Genomic DNA, 12,055 nt, shown 5'->3' on the forward strand with positions numbered 1-12,055 from the left:
CGCTCCTTTGACAAAACTACCTTTATCAGTCAGATTTTTAAAGGTTTGACAGCCACCTGAGGTCTGTTGGAAAGTTTTTCTTGTTTCTCTAACATTACTGTGAGACTCCCCGCACACATTTTACCATTTCTTCTGCGTCTTTGCATTTCTTTATCTCTGCACAATGATGCCAGCACCGTTATTTAGTTCTCACTTAAAAGCCCTCCCCACTTTTCTTTTTACTTTTCGAGAGGAAAACGGCAATGAAATTTTGTCGAAAATCCTGAATTTCATTAATATTTGTCTTATACTAATGGTTTGTTTTAGCTAAACATACAAGAATGGCATTTTCTGTTATCCACATCTACAGAAAAATATGTAGTATTCACTTTATGTTCCACGTCAATTAGCTTAGTTTCCTTTCACAACTGACTTTCATAATCTATACAAAGAAGCTGGGAAAACTATAGTGAGAATAAAATTTCCTCTTCGTATGCAATTAAGACTGAAAATGAAAATAGCTTGTTAAATCTAGGTTTTAAAAATTAATTTTACAGTGATGCATTCAACTTCATATTCTTGTCAATGTTTTGTTTATTTGGGGACATTTGAGAATCACAACTTTTCCATTACACTTTAGAGAATCTAGACAAATGATGTAAACATGGTTTTGAGTTCCATCTTTAGTATATTTCAAGTTTGGTCTCCAAAGAAATCTAGCTACATGAGTCTTTTGTAAGTGGAAAAGTATTTATTGATTGGCTGCCTGCTAATATTACAGCATATACTATAGTTTAAAACTTCAATAATAGTGGTTTAAATGGAATTTATCAATCATAGACATTTCTGGTTATCAAGGGGTTAACCAGCACTATATCTTGTTTACCCAGCCTGACACATTAAATGCTTGTTATATGTAACTTATTTCAGAGCAGTTGAGAGAATTTAATGAACCAATTTGTAAACTGTAAAAAGCTCTTGAAAATGTAAATTCTTATCATACACACAATTTATACACTTAAAAGGTATAATTGATTGGGCTGTATTTAACCTTATCTGAGCTTAAGTCATTTGCCTCTTCGATGGAGGCAAACGGATAGAGGAGCCCTGGACTCAGAATGTGAAGATACATTTAGTTGCATCTTGAACACACATTACTTTTTTTGTTGTTGCAAGCTCCTTCTCTATAAAATAAACCAGTTAAATTAAATGAGCTCACAGTTGTGTTGTGATACTCTCCTGCACAGGGCACTGATTTTGCTTCTCTCCCTCTATCTCCTTCTTGTACTCATTAGTTACCTGATTTTCTCTACCTAAGGGTAGATTCCAGTCAATTAAAATTTGATTGTCCTGACCCCTCCCCCTCACCCCACAACACACACACCAAAAAAGAGGAAGAAGGTAAAGGGAGAAGAAGAAACCTTTCTTCCAAACCACAACAACAATGAACAATCCTTTTTAACATCTACTAAAACAAAAATCATCCAAGAAAAAGTCCCTAAACAGGAGCCATGTAGAAGCACACTGCAAATCAATAAACCAATAAACCAATAAAACAAAGTAGAAATAGTGTACGTCCACTTTATTAAACTATCTGATCTGATCATCTGTATCAGCCTGGCAAGTTGAAAAATTAACCCAAGAAAAATTAACCCAGGCCAATAGAAGCAGAAAATGACACTGGATTACTTAAAGCATTTCTGGAGAGGATAGAGATGAAGCCTTGGAAAACAGGAAGGAACAGAGGCCCCCGGCAGCAGACAAGGACCTAGTCACAGTCACAGCCTGTGAAGCTACTGTGATCTTGCCCAGCCAGCAGCGGCCCTACTGACTGCTGCAGACCACCACTGCAGCTACCTCTGGGGGAAGTGGGCGTGACTGAGCTGCAGTGCCCCATCACTGCCACTTGGCATCACTAGCTCCTGTTGCTAGGCCTGGGTTGAGTGTGCCTGATTGGTTAAGCCTAGATCACAGGCTACAAACCCTCACAGCAAGGGAGCCTTGAGCATTCAGCCTGTGTCTGGCTTTATTAGCTTCTTAATGAGAGGTCATCTCTACCTCCCACCTAAACTCAGGAAGGGCATTTCGAGCTGGGCAGCCAAAAGGATGACAAATGTTTGTTTCAGTATTTTATGCTATTTCACAAAATCATTATTTCTATTTTCTTTAATGAAAAGACTTCCTGCTGTGCTGTGAGGGACAGGTAATCATGACAACAGCAGCAGAAAACATTTATCAAGTGCTTACCATGTCCTAGACACTGTGTCAAGTCCTTTCAATGTCTTTTAAATTCTCACAATGATCCTATGTGGTAGGTACCATTATTTCCTTTTTTACTATTGAGGAAACTGAGGCATAGAAAATATAAGTGACTCCTGCAAAGTTTAGCATGAGGTACAGCTGGGATTTCAACCTGGGAAGTCTGGCCTGGGCCTCTTTGAGAGAGTGGACGAAGTGACATCATCTGCCACTTTGGTTTCAAGGCATGGCATCCATCGTGTGAATTTCACCAGGTTGCCTGCTTACCAGCCTCCTCTTTTACTTTTGTGTACATTTTTGGGGAGTCCCTTCTGGCATTATACTGGAGGTGAAGATGGAGGAGGCTGATGAGCAAGTGATCCATTCCCGTACATTTCCAGAGGTAGGGACTTGAGATGATTTGAGATTGTTTCTCTGGTTTAGGCAAGGGCGGGGAGACTAGAGAGGCCAAGCCTTCTCTCTGATCTAGGTGTATGTATGTGTGCAGGAGGCTACTCTGGGGAAGGACAGAATAATCAGGGGTCTTGGTCTACTATTTGTCCAGCTGCATAACCCCCAGTAGGGATTCTCACTGCAGCTCATTCACCTCCACTACACTAGTCCATGTGCTGAGAGGCAGGGTAAGGGGGGTGTGGGGAGTAGGGGGTAGGGTGTGGGGAGTAGGGGGTGGGGTGTGGGGAGTAGGGGGTGGGGGGTGGGGAGCAGTGTCTACTGCCCAACCTCTACCTGGTGCCTCACAGGGAGTTCCAGAATGGTTCAAGCATTTCTTTCCTCAAGATTTCCAGTGATAAAAATCCAAACCACACAAACTGGAGGCTTGGGGAGAGCTTGAAAAGTCAGCTGTTGTGCTCACTAGTTTTACTAAGGGACTTCCATGTATACATGCCATCCAACAACCCGGGGCCCCGAAGCCCACATCTCCAGAGTTCTCTCCACGTGGACATCCCCCTGGCTGCTGGAGAGGGTCCCAAGAGATCTCTGTCCACACCCCTCTTAATCGTATACCCCTTCTCCCTTCTACTCTTCACTACAAGTGCAAAGGAACAGCAGTGGTGGAAAATAATAAATTCTGTTTAAAGTCCTTTTGGGACGTCTAGGAGGAAATGGCCAGCAGACACACAGGTATAAAACATGGAGCTCAAAAGAGATGTCTGGATTTGGGAGTCAGCAGTGAACAGTAATAGAAATCCCTGGAGTCGGTTAAGTTAAGGAGGAAGAGTGTGTAGAAGCACAAGTAGAGTGGAAGGGAGAACCTGGGTGAATATCAATGCAGGGAGGAAAGATGAAAGGGCAGCCAGAGAGGCAGTGAGAGGCAGGAGGAGACAGAGGCCTCATGGAGGCCACGGGAGGAGCTCAATTCAAAGACTTTGTCTTCTGCAGCTGGAGATGGGAGCGTGAACAGCCCTAGGGGTTAACAGTTAGGATGCAGCAGAGAGGATGCAGAGATGAGAGAGCAGACGATTCTTTGAGGATGAAAAGAGAAGTGACAATAGCTCTGGGGCATCCAGGGTGGAGGGAGGGTTTGTATTCTTTTTTATAGGCTGGGGGAAGGGTTGGTAGAAAGAAAGAACGGATGACACAGGAAAGAGGTGAGTCTTGGTGGAGCACAGTCCTGTGGATGCAGAGGTTGGAACAAGGGCTAAGCCAGTTGCCCAAGGGCCACTTCTTCCTCTGAGACAGGAAGAAGAGATGAAAGACCAGACGTAGATAGATGAGTTTGAAGTGCTTTGTGAGCTTTCAAAGTCATATAAACATGGGACCTATCATTTTATTTAAAGCATTTGCTTCCTTAAAAAGCCATCTCTACATTTAAAACATTTTGATACTTTAATTTAGTAAAAACAAAGGTCAGAGACATTATTTAGACAAGGACCAAAACTTCCCCATCTCTGTAAACAGTTTCTCTCACAGAATGAAATGAAATAATTAGTTTGTGCCTAGAATTCTCAGCTGCTATCCGATCAACCAGTATACAAAGTCAGGGCCTCTTAAAATACAATTAGTCATAGAAAGAAATATAAAAAGCACTGGTTTCAAACTGGGTTTCCTGCTGACTAAAGCACTGTAGAATTTGAGAGGGAAGAGATAAATAAGCTAGATTGCAGACGCTTCCCAAAGTAAAAAATTTAGACAATGAATATAAGTAAACTCAAGCAAATAGGCACGTCAAATCAATTTTTTTCTCAGTCAAGGCAGGAATTTGTTAAGTAGCTAAATATTTATCAAAACAGTTGGCAGTAAAAAAACGTTGCCACATTCACCCAGAAAGCAAATATGAAGTACTTTTCTCAATTAAAGGATCATAATTTTTTAAACTCACAAAACATCATGTGTCTTCTCCATCATCTTAATTTTATTAAGAAAAGTGACATAGGTGGTTATCTTAAGATCACATTTGCCATCTTTTATGTGTAAGTAATGAACTATATATAGAAAGTGGTAGAATTTAGAAAAAAGGATAAACAGCTAATGGTTACTAGGTCCTATGAGGTTGCATTGATGGAAATTTTGTGCTGTTAAAGAATTTTAGAGACCGGCATATCTGACATATACACTGATAATACAAAGTGGCCCATGTTGACTGTAGCAGAGGAGAGAATGATTCCTGTTTGGTTGTAGATCCAGGAAGCCAACATAGAGGACAGTTCATGTGACCTAGGGAGTTGTGGTATATTGAAAAAATGACCACCACCCCCAAATATATATTGTCTTTCTAATCCCTGGAACTTGTGAATATTGCTTATAAGGCAAAATCAGGGATTTTACCTTATTTTGAAAAAGAGTCCTTGAAGATTTAATTATTTAAGGGTTTTTGAGATGAGGAGATTATCCTGGATTATCTAGGCGAGTCCTAAGTGTCATCACAAGTTTTCTTATGAGAGCGAGGCTAAGAGAAATTTGACAAACAGTCTCATATGAAGAGAAGGATGGAGCAGGAAGACAGGCAGTCAGAATCTCAGGAATGTTAACAGTCACCAGAAGCTGGAAGAGACAAGATACAGATTCCCCTAGAGCCTTCAGAGGGAGGGCAGCCAGGTTGACCCCTTGATTTTGGATTTTGGGATGCCAGAATTGTTACAAAAGTAACTTCAGAATTGCTACCTGATAACTCTGTGAAACTGGACCAACTAGACTTGAGTATTTGTTTATTTTTCTTTTTAAAATCTTTTGCTTAAGGTTTTGTCATCAAATACAGTGATCTAAAGTTACTTGGATTCATTAATTGTTCCCCTCTCATCAGTGTGACTACATGATTCATTTGAATTATGGTTAGGTTTACTTACGTCTGCTTGTATATAGTTTTAGAATTTTCCCCTATCTTTATATGCATGCATGTTTATATTTTTATGTGTTTTAGTATGTGAAACGTTAACTAGTTTCAAAAGTCAAAACTTTATAAATAAGTATATTAAACTGTCATATCATTTTATGTTAATACTATTTTATATAATATTAATGATATTAATATTATTATAACTGTTATGTTTCTGTACATGATGCATTTTCCTTGTTCTTTTAATTTTTTAAAGTTTTTTTTGTATTTAGGAAAATTTATGGTGTTACGCTAGTGGTTATCTTTGTCTTTATATCTTTTATAAAACCCTTAGTTGTCTTTCTGACTTAACCTTTTATTATCTGATTTGTCAATTTTAATATTATCCTTTAACATCTATCTATTGCCTATATCACAATTAACTTATTTTACCTTCCTCTGTCTCTCTCTCTTCTTTCATTTTTACTTGCATTATTTCTGCTTTGTTAGAACCAGTTACACACTACATATAACTTAATTCTTTGAGCTTTGTTCTCACCTTCGTTTAATTTTAGGTCTACAATTAAATATAGTAAATGATCACCATCACATCTTTTGATGAAGCTTTGCTACTTGGTTGAATGGAAATCACTTTTTCAAACACTCTTCAAGAAGGGCTCATGTATTCAAAATTCCCTGATTTTTTTCACCTTAAAAACTCATTTTCTATTGCCTTGTTACTTGAAGGACAGGTTGACTGAATATTCTTGATTCACACTTCTTTCTTTGAGTTTAAAAAAAATGCTATTCCATTGGTGCCTTTCTTGTAGGTTACTTTTGAGCAGTCTGGTACCAGTTTAATTCTCTTGTCTTTGTTATTTCTTAATCTTTTTTGCTTGGAGGCTTAGGTTTTTTTTTTTTTTTTTTCATCTTTGAAGTCTAGTAGTTTTACTTGCATATGTTTTGGAGTTGACAATTCTGGTTTAATTTCCCCATGTAACTGATGGGTATATAGATTTGGATTACATTTTTAAATATTAGTTCTGCTGCATTGTTTTGTTTATCTTCTTTAAGGGCTGCCATTATTTATGTTGTTTCTTCTTTCTTTCATTTCAACCATTTCTCTCTGACTCTAATTACTTTCAATTTATATCATTTTCATTTATCTCGGTTGTTGTTCTACCTTTTTAAAAATTTCCCTTATTAAAATTTCACTTGCTTTTATTTTCCCCCAGAGCTTTGCAATTTATTCTTCATTTTTGTGATAATTTTCATCTTTTTTGTTTATTTCTTTCCTGAATTCAGTCCATTCTCTTTTCATTTCTTCCTGGTTTTGTTTTTTTTTTTTTCATTTCTATTTTATAATTTTTGAATTTCTGGTTCAAGGCAGTTTTTCATATCCTCAAACACCTTTTTGTGGATAGGTAATTCACTTTGGAGTTTGCATTGTAGTTTTTTTTCTGCTTTGGGATCTTTTTTTGGGGGGGATATACTTTCCATCAGCTGAAGTGGTCTTGTTTTCTGTTTTTTTCTTGTAATAGTTTTGCATATATTTACTCTGTTTTCCCATATTCATTTCAAAGATTTTTGAACAGCTTGTAAGATTTCAAGTTCAAGGGTGCTCTCTTCTGCAGTGAAATACTTCCTTAATCGATGGTTCCTGTGTATGTTTTGTGTGTGTGTGTGTGAGATACGGGCTGAAGACTGCATACTTTCACAGCTTTAGATCTCTTTTTTCTTACTTGAACCTAAAATTTCCTTTTGCTTTTCCTCTTCCCCAAGCTCCAAAGGGTGCCTCTCTGTTCCTTTTCTACCTTCTATACCAGAAGCAATGGTTTTCACACACCGTCACCTTGGATTATGTGCATCTTTAATTTTTAAAAATACACAGTCAGTGTTTTGATCTACCAGGGTTCTTTGACAATATCTCAGTACAAAAGTGGTCTTTCCCTTTTTATGGTTATCCTGGATCAATCACAGGCCCGCCAACAGCTCTCCTCTCTTCAAGCATTTTCTCCACATTGCCCCTTATCTCTGTGCAAGTTTGTGGCAGGACCATGGGACTCAGTTTGCTGAGATTTGGTGTTTATTTTTCTATTTCCAGATAATTTAAAGTCTGGGCATTCTCTTTTAGTTATGCAGATGGCATGGGCTTCATGTAGTTTTATTTATTATTTATTCTGTATTCAGCGTTTTGGAGCATAAATTGGAAGATTCCAATTTACAAAGTGATAGCTGCTGTTATGCTGGCTACTTAGGAATTCTACCCCTTGTGTTATTTTGTGTGCAGTCTGCACCAAGCATCTTTAAAAGGAAAAACACTGCATTCACCCAGGTTTTGTGAATAAAGGAGCAACCAGATCCCTCATTCTACTTCCTGTACTTTGTCCTGCGTTGGAGGGAGGGGGTTGCTTATGGTTTGGGAACCTTTCCCTGTTACGGAAATGACAGGCCAGCCAAGAAAGAAGCACCACTCGGAGGGTTGGAGTACTCAGATGTATTACGCTGGCAGGCTCAGAGGGGCTTCTACTCCGAAGCTCTGAGCACCTCCAAGACGTGCGCATGAGGTTTTATAGGGTTAAGTACAAGCTCGGGGTATTGGGCCAATAGGCATGGAACAGCTTTAGCAACATCATTATCACAAAAGTGGAGGCAGGGAGGCAGCAAACCAACATTCCAAAGCCAGATATATCTCTTTGAAAATCCAGCTGGCTAGCAAAAAAAACATGAACAGGGAATAAGCAAACCAACACTAATTAACTTAGATTTACGAGTTAGTCCAGCAGAACTCAGATCAGTATTCCGATACTTAGATTTGTGAGTTATCTTGTTAGCCCAGCCCAGCTTTTCTTTCACATTCTTAGACTTGTGAGTCATCTTGTTAGCCCAGCCCAGCTTTTCCTTCACATCCCTAAAGGATGAAGATACAGTTATTTACTCCTCCTCAACCATGGCAAGTCCCTATCTTTCCCATTCCAGCCCAAAGGGGAGGACAGTCCTGAGTCTGATCAGAGCTGTGACTCAGGCTCTGCTTTATGTGGTACTTCCAAGCTCCCTTCCCCTCAAGCTGCTATGCAGCAGAGGTAGGATTATCCTTTACTTCCGGGAGAGCTGGTGAGGAAATAGCCACCCAAGGGCTTTCCTGATGCTTGGGCTCCTTATAAGACCTACCTGCCTACTCAGTTTACCATAGAATTGGGAGCAGCCAGAGGGTGGGGTCACTCAATGTTACTGAGCTTAGTTTTGGCTTGAACTTTGTACTAATAGAACATTAGGACTGTCCTCATCCCTCAGATTCCTTCTTCACCCCAGCGGTCCCAAACCCTCAATTGTCCACTGTCAACCAAGGTCCTGTTGCCATATCACTAATATGTCCCCTACTCTGAGCCAATCCCCCACTCTTCCCATCCTTCTCCCATTGAGTCCTTTAAAATCCTCTCTTTTAATGTTCTCATCATTTAAAAAAAAAAAAAAAAACAAGAATTCTCTGCCCCTAGAGGACCTACTTCCTCTGTCCCTTGTAGCCCTCTCAAGTAGTGACCGCTTTTCCTTCTACTCCTCACACACATCAGGGCCAGGGCTGGTGTCCTCTTTTCTCCCATCAAACGATTTTTCCTCCTTCCCTTTCCTAGGTCGTAGCCGATATGAACTGTAAGCCATCTGGACACACTATGTTTCCTTGTCTCCTCAACGTAGTCTGCTAAGGCTCTTCTAATCATCCATTATTAATGACATTAGCTTTTGTTTTTATCATCTTTCTCTCTACACCTGCTCCACTCTTGCTGATGTTACTATTTATGGGGAAACTCATCTAATAATAATCATTCCTTAAATATCTCACCTCCATTAACTTTTCTCCCACCCCATCTCAGCCTGGAATCTTGGCATTATGGTCATTGAATGACCTCCAAAATTTTGAATTCAAGTATGATACTCTTTGACTACTGCCTTCAATCCTTCCAGCTCACTTACTCTAGTATGCCTATTAAAATAATCCCTTAACTTCGCTGAGATTTCCAATTTGTTAACTTCTACTTTTTCACTATCCATCACCACCTTTATATAGTTATGTCCCTCCCCACCTGGCTTAGAGTCCATGGTCCACCATGGGAATCAATCACTTACAAACATCCTCAAGTCTCTTGCCCCTATCTCCCCGTATTATATTACGTGACTATATCTCAACCCTCACAGAGCCCAGTGATCTACTTTCTCAGCAGCACCTACACTGAAGCTGTTGAGTGCTACTGGGTAAAACTCACATAACTGGGATGACTAGTTTGCCATCCATGTTATAATGATTATAATCTTCGAACAGGCTCTCTTTCCTTCCAGGTGATCCTGTCATGTTTCTATAGAAAGTTTGCCTTTCCAATTTCTCAAGAAAAGTAGTTCATACATTATCCTCCTTCCTCAAACCTCTCCCACCCCTTATCTCCTTTACTCTTAGCCTCTGACCTTGCTTTAGACTTAATAGAGAAAGTAGAAGCCATTTAATCAGAATTTCCTCATTTTCCCTCTGTGAAATCTACCACTTTACCTGAACTTAAATCTACCTTCTCTGTTTTACCTCCTGTCCCTGCTCTTGTCAAACAGAACTTCCTTGTGGTCCGACTCCAGTACCTTTTGCCTTCTCAAGCATTTCATTCCTGCAGTTGTCCCCCCTCTCCTGCATCATGAATCTCTACTACCTACTGGACCATTTCCATCAGCATAATCTGCTCTAATGACTCCCATCCTTAAACTCCTTTTTTTGACTTTGTATTACACCTCAACTACAGCCCCACTTCTCACCTCTTTACAATAAATCTTCTCTACAGAGTTGTGCCCAGTCTGCCATCTCATATTCACCCTTCAACCCACTTTTCTTTGGGCTTGCATCCTCATCACAGCATTGAAACTGCTGTGGTCAAGGTCACCAAGAACTCCTATATTATCAGATCTAAAGGACCTTCAATCTCTTAGCAGCATTTGACATGAATGACACTTTACTTTCTTGGTTCCTGTAGCTTCATACTCTCTTCCTCCCCGGCTCTTCCTTCTAAGCCTGCACTCTAAGTACTGGAATCAGTGCTCCATCCTATTTCTCCTTATTTACCTGCCCATTACATAGGTGATTTCATCCAGTCCCATGGCTTTAAATGCTGATGTCTTCCAAATTCACACCTTTGGCACAGTACTTCATTCTTGTGCACCAGATTCATTCAATTGCTATTTGATCTCTTTACTTGGATGTCTGTCAAACATCTCAATCTTAATAGCCTAAAATACAGCTTCTGATCTCTCCCATAATTCACCATTTCAGTAAATGGAACCATCAATCAGTTCTTAAGTCAACAATTTAGAGGTAATCCTGCATTTTCCCCTTTCCCTTATTTCATGTGGCAGCTGTGAAAATGCACCTCTCAGATGTCTGATTACAGGGAGCATTATTGACTGATGTACCCCTGATGCTGTGCTCTGAAATCTATCACCATGTTCCAGGCTGTACCTCCCACCGACTGCTCCCAGCCAGTGACTGAGTATGGCAGGGACACTAAGGCAGGCCCATTCCTGGGAGACATGGCTCATTTGATGGGGGACGTTGGCTTGAAAACTCCTCATTGGCTTTCCTAAAACTTTCTCAAACTGCATCATATCCACAGCTTTTCCTACCCTACATTTCCTGCCCTCCACGAGAGCTGAATCTGCAGCTAGTCTACTGGCTCTTCCAGTCCCCTTCAAACCCCTCCCAATTTTTTCCTCACAGGTGTCTCCTCCCATAAACCTTCTGCAGGTCTAATCTGATCTTGCTGTCACTTCTCAAAGAACCTGAACTAACACATTGTAGTTGCTCATCAGCAAATTGAAGGTCATTTTTATTTCCTAAATACATTTCTTGCACTCTTCCACTTTTCTCTTGCCATCACCACTTGATTAGAAGCTAGGCCATTTGTCCCCTGGATTCCTGCAACAGCCACCTACCTTCATTTTATGCCTCTCCAATCCATTCTCACTGCAGTAGCCAGAGTGATTTTTTTCAAAATAGTAAATCAATCATGCCATTTCCCTGCTTAGAACCTCTCGATGGCGTCCCACCATGCTTAGAGTAAAATTTAAACTCCTGCCCCTGCCACAAAATGCTTTAAAAGCTGGTCCTTGCCTCTCTTTTCAACTTCATCTCATATCACCTTCCCTCTTATCTCCATGCTCACCAAGCTCCAGACATACTAGCGTCCTTTCTCTTCCTACAAATTATCAAGTCCTTTCCTGCCTCAGGGTCTTTCTACTTCTTCCTAAAATACTCTTCCCCCATCTCTTCAGAGCATAACTCATTCTCATCCTTAGTGCTCAACTTAAATGTCCCCTCATCAGTGAGGCCTTCTCCACCCAAGTTATTGTCTCTACCTCAAATTATCCTATTTCCTCCCAAGTAGTTATCACTATCTGTAACTATTTTGCTTAGTGTCTGTTTCTCTCTCTTGAACAGGACTAGGCAAATTCTGGACCATGGGTGGACAATTATTTTTGTATGGCACATATTCTAAGAACGGTTTTTACATATTTAAGTGTTTGAAAAAAGTT

The sequence above is a fragment of the Camelus ferus genome, chromosome 5 (assembly GCF_009834535.1).
Source record: "Camelus ferus isolate YT-003-E chromosome 5, BCGSAC_Cfer_1.0, whole genome shotgun sequence".
Classification (NCBI taxonomy): domain Eukaryota; kingdom Metazoa; phylum Chordata; class Mammalia; order Artiodactyla; family Camelidae; genus Camelus; species Camelus ferus.